General features: G+C 39.1%; 1 long non-coding RNA gene across 1 annotated transcript in view; it reads right to left on the bottom strand.

The window, feature by feature from the left end:
* The window catches only part of LOC149815636 (uncharacterized), a 196659-nt gene extending 187407 nt beyond the window's left edge, over nt 1-9252 (bottom strand). Inside the window, exons 1-3 of the long non-coding RNA XR_016428112.1 lie at nt 9171-9252; nt 8786-8886; nt 8226-8335 (exon numbers count right to left, since the gene is read on the bottom strand). This is a non-coding gene — a long non-coding RNA (uncharacterized LOC149815636). The remainder of the gene's footprint in view (nt 1-8225; nt 8336-8785; nt 8887-9170) is intronic.
* Between the last annotated feature and the right edge of the window lie 5713 nt (nt 9253-14965).

The following is a 14965-nucleotide window of genomic DNA, read 5'->3' on the forward strand; positions in this document are numbered from 1 at the left end:
CCAATTGCTCAAATTGGTCCTTCAAAATTCCAGTTTTACAACTGGACCTTCAAAATTCCAATGTTTTACATTGGTTCTTCCAAATTCCAATTCCTCAAATTGGTCTTTTAAAATTCCAGTTTTTACACTGGTCCTTTAAAATTCCAGTTTTTACACTGGTCCTTCCAAATTCCAATTTCTCAAATTGGTCCTTCAAAATCCTAGTTTACATTGCTCCTTCAAAAATTCCAATTTTCACAAATTGGTCCGTCAAATTCCAGTTTCTACACTGGTCCTTCAAAATCCCAATGTTTTCATTGGTCCTTCCAAATTCCAATTTCTCAAATTGGTCCTTCAAAATCCTAGTTTTACATTACTCCTTCAAAAATTCCAATTTTCACGAATTGGTCCTTCAAATTCCAGTTTCTACACTGGTCCTTCAAAATCCCAATGTTTTCATTGGTCCTTCCAAATTCCAATTTCTCAAATTGGTCCTTCAAATTCCAGTTTTACACTAGTCCTTCAAAATTCCAATGTTTACATTGGTCCTTCCAAATTCCAATTGCTCAAATTGGTCCTTCAAAATTCCAGTTTTACACTGGTCCTTCAAAATTCCAATGTTTTACATTAGTCCTTCCAAATTCCGATTTCTATCAAATTGGTCTTTCAAAAATCCCAGTTTTACACTGGTCCTTCAAAATTCCAATGTTTACATTGGTTCTTCCAAATTCCAATTTCTCTCAAGTTGGTCCTTCAAAATTCCAGTTTTACACTGGTCCTTCAAAATTTCAATGTTTACATTGGTCCTTCAAAAATTCCAATTTTCACAAATTGATCCTTCAAATTCCAGTTTTACACTAGTCCTTCAAAATTCCAATGTTTTCATTGGTCCTTCCAAATTCCAATTTCTCAAATTGGTCCTTCAAAATCCTAGTTTACATTGCTCCTTCAAAAATTCCAATTTTCACAAATTGGTCCTTCAAATTCCTGTTTTTACATTGGTCCTTCAAAATCCCAATGTTTTAATTGGTCCTTCCAAATTCCAATTTCTCAAATTGGTCCTTCAAAATCCTAGTTTTACATTACTCCAAAAATTCCAAAATTTCTCCAAATTGATCCTTCAAAACTCCAATTCCTTCAAAAATTCCAATGTGTACATTGGTCCTTCAAAATTCCAATTTTCTCAAAATTGACCCTTCAAATTTCCAATTTTTCAAATTCGTCCTTCAAATTCCAGTTTAACACTAGTCCTTTACCAAAATCTTTTTACCAAAAATTCCTTTACCAAAATCCTTCTCAAATTCCAGCCTAACACTGTTCCTTTAGCAAATTCTTTTACCCAGGTTCTTTTCCAAAATTCCTTAACCCCATTTTTAAGATTGGTCTTGCCAAATTCAATTCTTATTGGTCGAATTTTCCAATCCTCACATTATTTCTCCAAAATTTCAGCTAAAGGTCCTATCAAAATCCATATTGAGTGATTATTTCACAAAGGACTCTAAAAAACTTTGCCAATTTGCTAAAAATATGTGTTGCTTCCAATATCTTATTGCACAAAAGAATCACCTCGGATTACCTCTAGTATTCTTTTCAAAAGGGTGAAGCTTTTTGCGAAAAAGTGTAAAATTCAAAATCTTCTCTCTGTTGATCAACCAAGAGGATGTAAGAAATATCCTTGGTATGATTAGCGAAAGAAATATTCAATGATGTTGAAAAGCTAGAAGCGAATCGGTATTGATCATAGCTATGGTGCATGTTTAAAGTTGATTTTTTGGCAATCAGGCAGTAGAAATATCCTGAGCAATAAAAGGAATCCACTCAATCCATATCTCCTCATCCATTCATATAAGCTATAATCAAATATTCGCAAAGGGGATCTACTAATTGTTGTCAAGTTGAAGACGAATATGCGAGTTCGACCCCCAGGGCCAAAGAAGATTTGGATCATCTCCGAGATGAAAGAGTTTGTGACGGATCCTTCCAGGGAACATTCAGATCATCGTGAAGATGAAGGCGACTGCACTGAGCCTCCCGACAAACCCTAAAAGATATTTGATTGCTGCCATCATCTAGAGATTTTTCACCAATAAAGCCAATATCACCAGTATAATTCCCGAGAAAAAGAAGGATCAGAGCATCTCCAAGATGAAGGAGTTTGTGATGTACCCTTCCCCCCAAAAAAAGAGAAAAACTAGGACATCAACAGAATGACGGATGATGTAATAAACTTCCCTGAAACCCAAAAAGCTTAATATCTCAAAAAAAGTGCCAAAAAAATTATTATGGAAAAAGCCTCAAGATATCAAACTGCCAAAATTGCCAGAGATCATCTTTTCTTATGCGAAATTCCTTCATCAATGTCTTTTCACTACTCGCTTTTATGAAATTAAGAGTACTTCTTCTCTATTCATATCAAGGAAATGGATAACTTCCTTGAAGAAACTCAACAATTTTAAAATTTGAATCTGACTTTGGAATCCGGGGAGTTAACCTAGTTTTGGAAGAAATACTCTAGGTAAAAAGAGGGAATATCTTTCGCACATACGTGCACACTTTCAAGCATTTGAATCAACTACAATTTCATCTTATTGGCAAAATTTTTTGGTTATCCAAGAATGAAATAAATGCTTCATATCTATTTTTGATGCAACATAGCATTGTTTGTAGTTTTGAAAGAGAGTTGCCTCAGTAAGGTATTTTTCCCAGTCCCATCATGATTTTTCCCATTAAGGAATCCATGCTTTGTATATCCATTCAAATAAAAGAATCATACCTAAACCTCGTCTCACGAGGTATTTTTCAAAAATGTCCCATCCTATTTAAGGGCTAAGCCTGCGTCTTTTCAAAATTTCTTATCTTTGTCACATCCATAAAACTTCTTTTCTCATTTCGGGATATTCATCCCAAAGTCCCGTCACGATTTCCTCATCTTCTTCTGTCCAAATTACTTTCTTCTCAGGGATTTCGATTCTTCCCAAAACCTTACAGGATAAGGTGCCAAACCTGAAAAATAATGTTTTGCAAAGCCAATTCCTCCACACCCAGTTCATGCATTCTGACTGATGCATTTTTAAAGAAAATTTGGCATGTCTTCTTTGCCGCTAAGCTCAGCTTACAACCGGCTTAGCAGCAAAGAGGGGCATCTGTGAACACCCCAAATTTTTCAAAAATCATAAAAATTTCCCTTTTTGACCCTGGATCCATCTTTGAATAATCAGGTCAAATTTTGATAAAATTTCTATTCATTTCTTGGATTCGCTGGAATCCAAACTCATTTTTTATTTCTAACCCATTTTTCTCAGAAAACCCCTCTTTTGTAAATATTTCTCAAAAAATTTCAAAAATAGTTTAATCTCTCATTTTCTCTAGTTCTAGAGTTTTTATTTTAAAAAATACAAAAAATGTAGAAAAGAACAAGAAAAGAACAAAAAAATAGGAAAATCAAAAAGAAATTACAAAAAAATAAAGCTCTTAAAAACCACCCTTTTGACAAATCGTCCTTTTGAAAGAGCCTTGTTCTTGGAAAATTCGATAAAATTGAAGGGTGTGTTTGAAAAAAGGAAAAAAAGAAGAAGAAAAGAAAACCCTAAATCGTGTTTTTCAGAAGAGAGGATGTCTCTCTCGAAACCCTCTCTCTTTCGCACACTCTCGGTCTTCCTTCACGAAGCTTCCTCCATCGCCCTCCGAACCACCCATCGCGCAACCATCACACCTTCTTCTACCTCTCCCGTCGATCTCCAACAACCTTTCCCTCTCAATGGATGATTCTCGATCTCCCCCTTTCCTATTTAACAAACCCCTCTTCCTCCTTCACCTTCACCCGTTTTCACCTCTCCATCATTTTTCTCTTCTCAAATCCCCTTTCTTCTTCATTTCAGTTTTGAAGGGAGCCCGACAGCAGATCCACCTTCACCTCCTCATGTCTGAAGGAAACTGGCCCTTCTTGCAGCAATAGGAGAGCAAAAGGACTTGATTGAGTCTACAACACCATAACGAGAAGTCTCTCCTCTCTCCTTCAGAGTTCCTGCACAACCGAAGAACTCCAAACGAATACGTGGGATTCTATTGCAGTGATGCAGATTTTTCTTTTTAAATTTTCCAAAATACTCAAGTTTGTATACACTTGCTTCTCTATGTTGATGACATTATAATTACGAAAAGTAATTACATATTTGTCATTGAGGACATTTTCAAATTAAATTGTGAATTCACTATGAAGGACTAATGAGATATTCACCACTTTCTTTAAGTGTCAATAAAAGTTTGTTATTTTTGTTTAAGTTTCAAAGATGAGTAACATTTTTTTCTCATCAATGGCTGCAAAAATCACATGGATTAACTTAATTCTTCAAGATCTTGGCATCGATATTCCCAAGCTCCATCCATCTTTTGTGACAATTTATCAGTTGTTCAAATGACAATGAATCTTGTTTTTCATTTGAGATCGATTATCACTTTGTTCACGAGAATGTGGCTAAGCAACAACTAGTTACATGGTTCATCCTCTCACAGTTACAAGTAGAAGATGTGTTTACCGAGCCATTAACTAAACTCATCTTTCACTCTTTCAAGAAAGCATTTTAGACTCTTTAAAAAAAAAACTAAATCCATGTTTTAGAATTCAAGGCCCAAACTTAGCTTATGACAATCTCCAATGTTGGGTTTGTGGGGGAGTATTAGTGATAATAGTTTGGAGTCAAAACTGATCCAAATACCAATTAATGATGATGCAGAGCATTCAACTCATCAATTCATTGCAGATGAGTTGGATCCAAATCCAACTCACCAGACTTGATCCGAGATGCATTACCATGTAGATCCAATGACATGCAGGGGTCTGCATTTCAATTACTGAAATTGCATTTTATTTTTTATTCAATTTTGGCAAGTAGAAATCATATTAAACATTTCTCTTATTTTATTTTTATTTTTATTTTTGGTTTTTTTTAGGTACCGAATTCTATGAATATGAATAGTTCTAGTGCTCTTTAGGATCTTTTTGTGGTACTAGAGGGTATATCGGGATTAAGGGTAGTTTTTATTTTTTATTGCATTTAATTTTAATGCCTTTTTGCTTATGGGTCCGGATCCTAACATTGTTTGGATCTTGCCCGAGATCCAAACCTCGTTGGACTCATATGGGTGATGCCACTTAGTGTGGGCATCCATAGTCCCCAATTTGAATTCTCATTTGACTTTGAAGTCAATTGAGTTATTGAAAGGGCTTTAAAGCTCTAGTTCTAAAAATAACTTATTCAATGCCTTGGAAAGAGTCTGCCTTGAGAAGTCTTGACCTGCTTTATGAAGATCTATTTTGGGTGTTTAATAACCCAAGGAGGGGGTCGACCAAGAGGAGATTGATTTGAAATTTGGAAGAAAAAAAAAATCGTGAATGAGAGCTTGGCTATCATTTGGTTTTGAAAGAAATCCTTTGAGAAAGGTTAGAGAAAATTGTGTGAGGGTGTTGATTCAAGAAGAATACTTCTTGTGCTTGTATGGACGAATCTTTTGTTGGTGTTGTTCTACATTTGAGAAAGTTGTTAAAGTATTTTAAGATCTTGTTACTGCAAACAAGATAACATTTTTTCTGAACTTGTTACTTTTATCTTGTGTTCTTTGTATAATTGTTATCATCGACTGTTAGATTCCTTGTTAAAGATTATGAGTCTATTTATAAAGTGTTAATCAAATTGTTTATGTGATTTTGGTTGTCCAGAAACTCATTTTGTTGATGTATGTTTGGGTTTTACTGAAACTCGTTTTCTGCTAAGGAAAGTCGTTTCTGTATTCAGGATTGTTAGACACTATCCTGGTATATTAATTGTATCTCTTTAGATACTGGTCCAAATCAAGTGATATTTGATTTGTTGGAAAGCTAAAATTCTCCCCTTGAAGTTTGTTGTTTATTGTTTTTCTTAAAGCATCATTGTTAGGCCTCTAAAATCTCTGATAAGTTTCAATCAATCGAACAAGACTAGAGTTATGTCCTGTGCATCACATCACTACTACTGTTTCGTGTTTTCATCATATATTTTTGTTTACTAAACAAAAATTCGCAAATTATAACTTGTTGGAAAGCTGACACCTAGAGCTTTAACTTTCATGTTTATAATTTTTCCTTCGATTTGGATATTAGTTAAAATAACCACCAATCTCTGTTAATAAAAAAAAAATTTAGATCTGGACTCTTTGCTATATTCCTAATAGCATCTCGTATTTGCAGTTTATCTTTGTCATCTCTGCTTTGTTTATTGAATTAAAGCATGATCTAAAAAAATAATATTCAGATTAAGAATCCTCATGTTTTGGGTGAGGGACCAAAATCTCTCCATCGGCAGAGGGACCAAAATCTCTCTTCAAGTAGTCGGACCGGTCACCTACCTGTTCTGGGTGTCTTGTCTATTCGCCCCATAGAATCTGTCATAACTTTGCTTACACAAATCCGAATTTGACATTTTTAGATCTGTTTGAATGGTGTGCGCGTCACACAATGTTTTCGTGTTGGCCACCTTAGTCAAAACAGAGCATTCAGGCTTCAAATCACAGATTGTTTGAGTCTTGTTCGGATTCACCTGCTTAACTTAGCTTCCGCACATGGAGATTCATTTGGATCTCGGATCGTGAATCGACTCCTGTGCCGAGTTAGCCATCAAACGAAAGATAAAATGATATTGATATTTTAGAAGGCTTGAAGGATAAGTATGAAGTATCAAAGGGTAAGTCTGCAACTCTCCAATCTTAGCAAATTAGACTACAAAGGAAGGAAACTCAATGAGGAGAAAAAAAGCCACCACTTGTATTGTAACCGAAGGATCTCACCATGATATGTGAGAAAAAACATATTCAATTGTAAAGAGCCAAGGATGATAAAATAATAAAAGCATTATCCCTCCTATTGAATGACGTAAATACAATGTGTTTATTTAAATTTTCTTCTTCTCCCTTTCGTTTAGACCTTTCATGAAAAATGGATATAGATTTAAAAAAAAAATCCTATTAGCTCAGCCTTCGCATGAGAATGCTTTCATAGGCGGGAGGTATGAAAGGATTGGAACAAGAAAACTGGCAGGACCCAATGTTTCACTTATTATAGGAAAGAAAGGAAAAAGAGATGGCAGCTCAGCAATTTTCCATAAAAATTACATGAAACAAACAAACCCTGCTTACTTTGAACTATGCTAGGAATTGTAAGGAATGGAAATGAGTACACAAGAATTAATTTATTGATGATTGATAATAGTATGACAATTTAATGACAGAGTTACAATAGCAATAAAAGCTTTCACCATTTCTTCTATCTATTTGAACTAGGATGACTACATAAAGACACCAACATTTTATGGCAGCCTTCTTGAGGTAGCAAACACTAGCCTTTTTCTCCCTTCTTTGTAGGGAATTTTGCTTTTGTGAAAGTTGTACTGATGACCTCTAGCCGAAACATGTATCTATGCGTGGCAATGTCTATAAAAGTAGCATCAAATGGACTGCAACTTCAATTTTACTTCCGATGGAATACGTGCAGGATGGTTGTTTCTGGCAATCCAAGCAATTATTGAACTTCCTTCCAAGACTAGCTGAGAATTTAACAAGCAAAAAGTCAGCAGTTTTTTCTTTTTTCTTTCATTGAATTGACATGATTTCTTCTTACTGTCAATTGTGATAGTCACCTCTTGATTTGGAAGCTTGAAAATGAAGAAATCAAAAATCAGACGTGTGGTAGAAACTTTTGAAATTTTCAGTCTCAGGACAAACCTATCTCCACGCTGCATCCACAATTACAAAGTGCAAACTTCTTAGCATCATGGAAGAAACCCTCTATCTATCTATCTTATATAAATTGAAACTTGTAATATATTGTTCATCATACAAAATAAAAAAAAATGATATTGACCCCTACTTATTTCATTGAATGGAAATACTGAAATAGTAGTGGTCCAAATCACGCTAAAATTTTGTATGATAAAATGGATAATCACCAAAGATGCTACAGTAATTGTGGTGTGATCCAGAAGAACACTTTATAAGTGTGTGCCCCTTTTCATTAGGGGGATAGGCAGGAAGCAGAGTGTTGTGCCCCCCTCTCTCTTAAAGGAGCCAAGCACTTTATAAGTGTTCTTCCAGAACACTGGACCACGCCCCGGGGGCAGCTGCTACCTAGCACCAGTCGATAGGGCTGAACACCTTGTTAATTGTTTGAAGACGAACTCTGTGTCTACTTTACAATAATTGAATGTCCAACTACTTACCTGTAAAGGAGTGATAAACTTGAGAGACAGCTTGTGTGTTGCAGCTGCATGGCCTTCAGACTTCAATCCATCGATATCGATACCAACTCTGACAAACAAATCTGTATAACCTAAAACACATAGGGAATGTAGGAAACCTTTAACTAATGTATGCATTCAACCATCAAAGAAAAACAAAAAATACATAGAAATCAATCTTGAAACACATGTTTCACAATTGGCAGGCAATCAACCGAGAAGAACTAATTCCGCAACTCTTATTTCCATCAGCAATATGAAATAATTAGAGCTGGTAAAAAATGATAAACAGTATCTTAAAGAAGAATATTGCCAGTGGTGAGCTTGAAAATCAAAATCATGATGCTTGTGTGTAGACACATGTAAACCTATGAATGCCGTCTCAATAAAATCAAATCATGATGATTGGGTTATATTCTTCTTTTGATTCTCATTTTTCTGAAGCCAAATACAGGGTTACATTTTGGTGAATCCATCAGTACTGTAGCTCAAAAATGGTTAAAACTAAACTAGAAACAAAAACAAAACCATTGCAGTCTCACCATGTTCGAGGTAATGGGAATATATGGCATTATTAACAACTCCATATTGGTCCAATTCATAATCACGAACTTGAAGTTCAACATCATGACAGCCCTGCACACTGAAGAAGTCAAATCCCAAATTAGTACTCTTTGATACTCCTGTTATAAGGCCTGGCAATGGGACAGCCCAGCCGGTCAACTCGTCAATATGCCTGGATGACAAGCCGTATGGGGCCTGTGTACATCAAGTGCATACCACCATCCTATTCCGAGTCTGAGTCAAATTCAGAATCCGATTAGGGCAGATGCGATTAAGTCAGACTCAGTAATGCCTAGATCCGACCTGGTTCCGACGCATTTACATCCCTTAGCGAGGGTCATAATTGTAGTGAGAGGGATGTACCATGATCCATTTTGTTCATCTTTGTTTTGGAGGAGGCTGCAAGGATCCTTGTTAAGGAGTAAGCTGTGAGGAGGTGTCAGACTAAGCATTCTTTGAGATGGCAACTTGGTTGTTGATGGAACCCTAAGCAGAGTGGTTGGGTTTGAACCTGCAGGCATTGTGGTAATGGAAGGGTAGAAGGGGCGGAAAGCTCCATAGCTGAACTTGGTAATGGCTTCCATCTTCTATCACCAAGTTGGGTTCCTTTGTCTCTAATTGCATCAATTTATAGCGTTATTCACAGCCTTTCCTTCCAGGCAGCCTCCTTCTCTGGATGTACGATTTTGCCATTTTCAAAAAATTTTGTTGACTGAACAAGCATCTAACTAGCACGTGGATTTTGTGTGTTAAATGCAAATCCAAGTTTGGATCTCAATACGATTTTCTGCATGTCTTTTCCAAGTACTCATAATTATAATTATGATCCTTACAACTTACAACTTGGGTGTCAACCGGTCGGATTTGGTTCGGACCCACGTGAAACCAGACTTTGAATCAGATTTTTGGGTTTGGTATTGAATGTGGACCTTAGTCTAATTGGGTCTACTATAATATTAATCATACCTAAACACGATAAGAACTACATGAAGCAGACCCAAACCATACCCGGTAAAATCATATTTTTTATCATTTTTACATTAAAATTTTGCATGTCGTAATCAAACTCGGGTTGGGCTCGAGTCTCGTATAAAATTTCATAAACTATACCCGGGCAGGTCTTAATCTGGTCTTCTTATTTATCACAATACCCAGACCCTATAAGGTTTGGTTCAGGTTTTTTCTGGGTAAACCCGACCCGTCGACACCCATACTTGCAAGGTTGATGAGATGTAACAGCTCGGGTTTTGCCTCACCACAGCTAGCCAATAAAAAAAAGAAGATTTAAAAAGTCGCCCCTCTTGGTACCTTGCAAAATGGGGGTCATCAATAGGGGTGTTAACAGGTCGGATTTGGTTCGAGGGTAGAACCAGACCTGGTCTCGATTTTTGGGTATGGTATTTGGGTTGGGAGGTGAGAATAATTGGACCCTCCATAAGAGAAATGATACTGGATAAGAACCATACCAATAATATTTTTATCATTTTTATATTGACAAATTATGGGTCTTAATCAAAACTTGGGTCTGGACCCATAATTGGATGGGTCGGGTTAGGGTAAACCAGAACAGTTGACGCCCCTAGTCAATGCTTGGATGGCTGCTTTACTTTGACACCAAAAGATTGAAAGACGTTGGAAAGCCAACAGGTTCGTATTCCACTGGTTTTTTATCTTTAGCTTAAAGAATCCTCAATCGTGTGAGAGAACCTGGTCTACCCAGATGAAAACCTAACCATAGACCAATAAAACCACCAGAAATTCCAGCTTACTTGCCATTTGCATGTGCACAGTCACAAACCTGGTTCTCGGGAAAATGTTGACGAGAGAAAAAATATGTTGAGATTTTACAAAAATGCTCTTTCATCGGAAGATTACCGTCCCTAGCATCAAGTTTTTCTAAAGCTGCCATCACCAAATCTTTTTTTTCTTAATAAGAGCATAATTTCTCTCTGCTTTGCCCAACTTTTAAAAAGAAATTATCTCAAGTTACTTGATGAGACGGCTTAACTAAAATAAAAAATAACCTTATGTTTTAAATATTAAACACTCTTGGTCTCGTTAGTTTACCACCAATGAGTGCAAGAATCCAATGAGTGCATGACCACCATTCCAAAAAGAAAACACAAACAGACAAACAAAGGCCAAAGATCTATGTTAAAAATTATAGGTGCTCCGCGTGGTTGGTAGGAGCTATCAGTGGGTCTCATTGTGGGTCTAGGGAAAACTTTAAGATTTTTATTTTTTTAACCTTAAATGTTTAACAACCAGAATGAGAAAATGGGGGTATAACCAGAGCTACTATATATATATATATATATACACCTGCTTTTGAATCATTCGATTTTGATGCATAAACAAGATCTTTTTAAAGCTTTAAAACCAATGACTCATAATTTTCATAAATGTTCAAGCATTCAAAACATGCACTTTTTCATCAAAAATACATGATCCAATGGTTCATTCCTAGTAAATTCACCATGCTAGGTACATCCACATGGTTGGATTTGCAAAAAAAGTATTGAAAATGCCCACATTTCTATTTTTCATATTCTAGTTTTCATATTTCAGTTCTCATATTATGGTGACTCTCTCTCTCTCTCTTGGCCTGGTCCCAAACCCCAAACGCCTCCACCTTCCCTCTCACCTTTTGCCTCTCTCAAACACTAGCACACACCATTCAGAGGTTTTGGCCGGTGAAGAGGCATCGGCATTGGACCTGTGTTCGGTCAATCGGTGTTTGAAGCACCGAAAACTGTCAGTAGGACGTATCCCCTCGAACCTCAGGGAGGTTCTCCCACAGCAGTGTGCCATTGACTGGTGGGTCCTTCACCAACAACCCTCCTCTTTCCCCATCACCAAAAGCACGCACCATTCAAAGGTTTTGGCCGATGAAGAGGCATTGGCATTGGACCTCCGTCCGATCCATCGGTGTCTATAGCACCAGAAACTGTCAGCAGGACGTATCCCCTCGAACCTCAGGGAGGCTCTCCCACAACAGCGGGCCCTTGAATGGTGGGTCCCTCACCAACAACCCTCCTCTTTCCCCATCCGAGATGGACGATCTTAAGATTTGCTCTCGGCCTCACCTCTCCTCGACCCTTTCCCTGAGCCCCTGAAGCACGGAGCCTCGACTCAACCCTTTAGCCGGAGGCCTAGTTCGATACATTCGCCGAACCCTCATTGGAACCACCTGACGCCTCACCTCTCCTCGACCTTTTCACTGAGCCCCTGTAGCATGGAGCCTCTGCTCAACCTTTTCGCTGGAGGCTCTACTCGGCCCTGTTGTCGTCGCCTCACTTCTCACAATTCTCCTCCCTCTTCTCCCTTTTCAGGCAGTCGGCACACCGGACCGATGCTGCTCCCCCCCTTTAGTTGAACGACAGTTGCTACAGCCTACACTGCAGTCTGGCACCTCTGCTCCACCTCTCCTGTAAGTTTTCTCTTGCGCGTCAGCGGCAACTTTGCTTCACCTCTCCGATCGACGAAAGCACTCAGGTAGTAGCACCGCTACATCGGTGTGTAAAAGAAGCAGATTGTGCGAGTCGGTGATGGCCTTTCGGCACCCGGTCGACGACGTTCGATCGAGAGCAACGACCAGTGGTGCTAAGGTACCTCTTCCTCTCTCTCTCTCTCTCTATGGTGTGTGTCCATGGAATGCAGCAACTCTGGTAGGGATTTGAGGGAAGATTGCCACAAAATAAGGGCTATCGCGTGCTAAGGAGAGTGTACTGCCTTGACCGCAACCCCAACGACTTGTCGCTGCACTGCAAGAGTCTCTCTCTCTCTCTCTCTCTCTCTCTCTCTCTCTCTCTCTCTCTGATGATGATGATGATGATGATGATGATGATGGTTATGAGAGGCAAGCCGCGGGGCTCTGATCAATTTTGGAGTCTCTCGTGTAGTCAATCGATTTCACACAACAAACAAGATCTCCTGGAGTTGGTAGAGGGGATTAATGCTTGGGCCTTCGCGGTGTCGCTCTGGAAGTGGGGGGCTCCGGTTAGGGTCCCATTCAGGCTGTCTCAGAGATTCCTTGCTTCATTATCTGGGTTTCTGGTCCGCGGCTTGCGTCAACGAGCGCTTGTATTAGGGAACGAAAAAATTCTCTCGCTAATTCCGTCACTAATTAGAATTTTTTTATAGTGTTTTGGCAACGAAAAAATGTTGTCGCTAATCCCTCGCTAATTAGCGATGACTTTAGCGATAGAGATATTTCCGTCACTAAGTTTGCAAATATTTCAAAAGTTAGCGACAAATAGTTTTCGCTCGCTAATCCGTCGTAAATTTCCGTCGCTAAGTAGCATTTTTCTTGTGGTGTTAGCCCATGCTGTTCTCTCATCAAATTTTTTTTCAACAATATTAAAAAAGGCATGTATCATGACCTAAGATTAACCAAAGTATTAGATTATCAAGAAAGTCATGTATCATGATCTCGAGAAAACTTTAAGATTTTTATTTTTTAATCTTAAATGTTTAACAATCAGAATGAGAAAATGGGGCATAACCAGCACTACACACACACACACACACACACACACACACATATATATATATATATATATATATATATATATATATATATATATATATATATATATATATATATTTGATTCATCTGATTTTGATGCATAAACAAGATCTTTTTAAAGCTTTAAAATCAATGAGTCATAATTTTCATAAATGGTCAAACATTCAAAACATGCACTTTTTCATCAAAAATACATGATCCAATGGTTGATTCCTAGTAAATTCACCATGCTTAGTACATCCTCATGGTTGGATTTGCAAAAAAAGTGTTGAAAATGCCCACATTTTCATTTTTCATATTCTAGTTTTCATATTTCAGTTCTCATATTATGGTGACTCTCTCTCTCTCTCTTGGCCTAGTCCCAAACCCCAAATGGCTCCACCTCCCGCCGCCTTTTGCCTCTCTCGAACACTAGCACACACCATTCAGAGGTTTTGGCCAATGAAGAGGAATTGGCATTGGACCTGCGTTCGGTCAATCAGTGTCTGAAGCACCAACAACTGTCAGCATCACGTATCCCCTCAAACCTCAGGGAGGTTCTCCCACAGCAGCGTGCCATTGACCGGTGGGTCCTTCACCAACATCCCTCCTCTTTCCCCATCACCAAAAGCACGCACCATTCAGAGGTTTCGGTCGGTGAAGAGGCATCGGCATTAGACCTCCATCCGGTCAATCGGTGTCTATAGCACCAGAAACTGTCAGCAGGACATATCTCCTCGAACCTCAGGGAGGCTCTCTCATAGTAGCGGGCCCTTGAACGGTGGGTCCCTCATCAACAGCCCTCCTCTTTCCCCATCCGAGATGGACGATCCTAAGATTTGCTCTCGGCCTTACCTCTCCTCGACCCTTTCCCTGAGCCTTTAAAGCACGGAGCCTCGACTCAACCCTTTAGTCGGAGGCCTAGTTCGATCCATTCGCCAAACCCTCATTGGAACCACCCGATGCCTTACCCCTCCTCGACCTTTTCCCTGAGCCCCTTTAGCACGGAGCCTCTACTCAACCTTTTTGCTGGAGGCCCTACTCGGCCCTCTTGTCGTCGTCTCACTTCCCACAACTCTCCTCCCTCTTCTCCCTTTTCAGGCAGTCGGCACACCAGACCGGTGCTGCTCCCCCCCTTTAGCTGAACGGTTGTTGCTACAGCCTACACTGCAGTCTGGCACCTCTGCTCCACCTCTCCTGTAAGTTTTCTCTTGCGCGTCAGCGACAACTTTGCTTTACATCTCCGACCAGCGAAAGCACTCAGGTAGTAGCACCGCTGCATCGGTGTGTAAAAGGAGCAGATTGTGCGAGTCGACGACGGTCTTTCGGCACCCAGTCGGCGACGTTCTGGCGAGAGCAACAACCAACGATGCTAAGGTACCTCTTCCTCTCTCTCTCTATGGTGTGTGTCCATGGAATGCAGCAACTCTGGCGGGGATTTGAGGGAAGATTGCTATAGAATAAGGGCTATCGCGTGCTAAGGAGAGTGTACTGCATCTACCACAACCCCAATGACTCGTTGCTGCACTGCAAGGGTAACTCTCTCTCTCTCTCTCTCTCTCTCTCTCTCTCTCTCTCTCTCTCTCTCTCTCTCTCTCTCTCTCTCTCGCTATGATAATGATGATGATGGTTATGAGAGGCAAGCCGCAAG

Source organism: Nuphar pumila, chromosome 15 (assembly GCF_984573655.1).
Source record: "Nuphar pumila chromosome 15, dmNupPumi1.hap1.1, whole genome shotgun sequence".
NCBI classification, from domain to species: domain Eukaryota; kingdom Viridiplantae; phylum Streptophyta; class Magnoliopsida; order Nymphaeales; family Nymphaeaceae; genus Nuphar; species Nuphar pumila.